The 2,542-nt window shown below is 43.0% G+C and overlaps 1 non-coding gene across 1 annotated transcript; it reads left to right on the forward strand.

Moving 5' to 3' along the window:
- Positions 1-2,212: 2,212 nt before the first annotated feature.
- Positions 2,213-2,339, forward strand: LOC133469836 (U6atac minor spliceosomal RNA). The gene has a single exon (XR_009785800.1). It is a non-coding gene; the product is annotated as a U6atac minor spliceosomal RNA (small nuclear RNA).
- The last annotated feature ends 203 nt before the right edge of the window (positions 2,340-2,542 follow it).

A 2,542-nucleotide genomic window follows, 5' to 3' on the forward strand; every position in this document is an offset into this window, starting at 1 on the left:
TGAACTGCATTTCGCCACATTCAGTAGCGGCCCATCACACATACATCTCAAATTAGCGCTATGAGCAGCAACACTGAGGAAAGGTTTTAAATTGTGAAAAAACAACAACTAAAAAAAAAAAAAAGCACACTCGCTCTACAAAGTATTAGCGTTGATGCTTGTACAACTTTGTCGATTACCTAATGCGTTTACCACGGTGTCTAAAGCACATGATACACCGCAACTGCAGGGGCAGCGCCGCAATTATTTAAAGATTTCGCTGCCAAAGATGCTAAATGGATTTAATTATTTCCTGCTGTGGCACAGCAAACTGCTCACAATGCTTATCGTAGTTTGGATGATTGTGCATATTGGAAATGAAAGATTTACTCCAGTACCTTCTTATTAAAGCTATTTTCTGATCTGCTCTTTGTAAAAGCCCATCCTCCTTTCTACTGTGTATCACTTGTGACCAAAGCAGCCACTGTGAAGCTAAAAGACCATTACTCACTTTTTTAAAACATAACAGCCAAGGTGAATAATAGTGAAAAAAATGACACGTGCTCTCCTTCGCCATTACAAATGACGAACAATTAATGCTCGCCGGGAGCACCAGTAGTAATACTGACTGGGATTTACCACTTCCACAAATGCACTCAGAAATTAAGTGGCTCCTCGAAGTGGAGCTCCAACTGAATTTAAGGTTCAAGTCTGTTTGGAGCAAAACGACGGTGGCTCCCAGAGACGCACATACACACACACAGACGCACACACACACACACACACACAGACGCGCACACACGCGGCACACACACATTGTGAGTCATCTGCTTCCCTGAGGGGCCATGCCTTTTCTCCTGGCCGACCACCAGGGAAGCCGAGCTAGTTTACGGCGGGAGACCCTAACAACACTCCTGTGAACCTGAAAAACACTCGGCCAGCTCTCTGTTTCCTCTGCGCAAGACATGAACGTGTGAGCCCGGGCCCCTCCAACGGCCCATTTAGGTGACTGATAGCCGGGCAGATTTTCTTAAAACAGCCACCAATTATCAGACGCAGTTACAACCGGCCACCCCCTCGTAAATAATTACAATAAGCGTCCAAGTATGTATGTTTGACGGAGTGTGTTCCACTCTTACTCAGGCCTAATTACTTGCAAGAATGGCAGGATGATGAAGAATGATTGTGATCCTTCATTCTGACTTGATTCATTAGAAGGTGAAGTAATACAGGTGGAGTTCAAATTTAAGAAAAGGGGTTTCAAACAGCACGTCAACTTTCACGGAACCATTTGACATGAGGAAAATGTGTTTTTTGGCTTCCCATGGCTCCGTGCAAACCAAAACAGCAGATGCTACACCGTATTGGAGGCAAAGTCTGTTTCACCCTCAACCCACAATCATGCAAGACATTTACAGGGTTTGTTTCCCTTGCAACAGCAGTGGGGGTGCATTCCACTCTCAGCGAAACTATGAAGCTGGTGTAAAGCTTTTATATTTCCACCAGAGTGTCTTTTTATTGTGGTTGTAGAGGCAGCAATCATTCATTACCTTAAATAAAACCGTCTAGAACTAACCCTAATGTTTCTGTTGCATTTTGCTCTCCAGCCAATACAACTGGAATACATGAAAGCCAATTCTATCAGAAGGAAAAATGGGACTTGATGGATTTACAGATCACATAAACAGATGTGGTATCGCTGATCTCAAAGGTTAGCTGTTGGGCTGGTAGTTAAGAATTTGAAACCTCATTGCATCATCCAGCAACGAGTGGAGACGAGTTGCAAGTTCCGCATAAACAAACCTCATGGCCAAAAAAAATACAAAATAAAATAAAAAAATAAACACAGATTGCGCAAACAGTTGTGTCACGTTCACTCAGTTATATTTCTATTAGTATCCTCGCTGTGGACGGAAAGACAAACAAGGGACTGATGGTGTTGTTGATGATTGCTCACAGCTTTAGGACGAACTTCACTCGTCTATTTCTGTCCAGAAACACTGCACTGGGATATTGCATAACATGCTGCTCGAAATAAGTCGAGGTTTGAGGTTTTCATATAGGAGAACCAACTAAATGTATTATTGTTATAAAATCGAAACTCTACCCAAAGGCCGTGCGGATTATTTACACTGGATACCCTCCTGAACAAGCACCTGGAGTGCTTTTATGTGAGGCACTTTAACTAATCTCCACAAGAGGGGGCAAAACCCCCAGTGGGAGTCACATCATCTTGTTGTAGTAAAGGAGAGAAAGTTAACACTCGTCTTGACAAGGATGGAAATGGCCCCTGTGGCCTGCGACACACACATGGTTAAGGCTTTGCCACCTACTTTGTGGCATGTTTTTTAGTGAATTGCTTGTGTGGATGAAGTACATATCTATCATTGGCCTCATGTGTCCACTCATGATCACAGGCAAATGATTACATACGCAGTTGGATGTATTTAGCAGTCAATTTAAATTTCTCTCTGCCCCGTCTTCTTTCAGCCATTTTTTCCAGCAATGACTGGTGTGTGTTCCATGTAATTCTTTTTAATGACGCTCATTTCACTGTCAGGAG

The sequence above is a fragment of the Phyllopteryx taeniolatus genome, chromosome 19, assembly GCF_024500385.1.
Source record: "Phyllopteryx taeniolatus isolate TA_2022b chromosome 19, UOR_Ptae_1.2, whole genome shotgun sequence".
Taxonomy (NCBI): domain Eukaryota; kingdom Metazoa; phylum Chordata; class Actinopteri; order Syngnathiformes; family Syngnathidae; genus Phyllopteryx; species Phyllopteryx taeniolatus.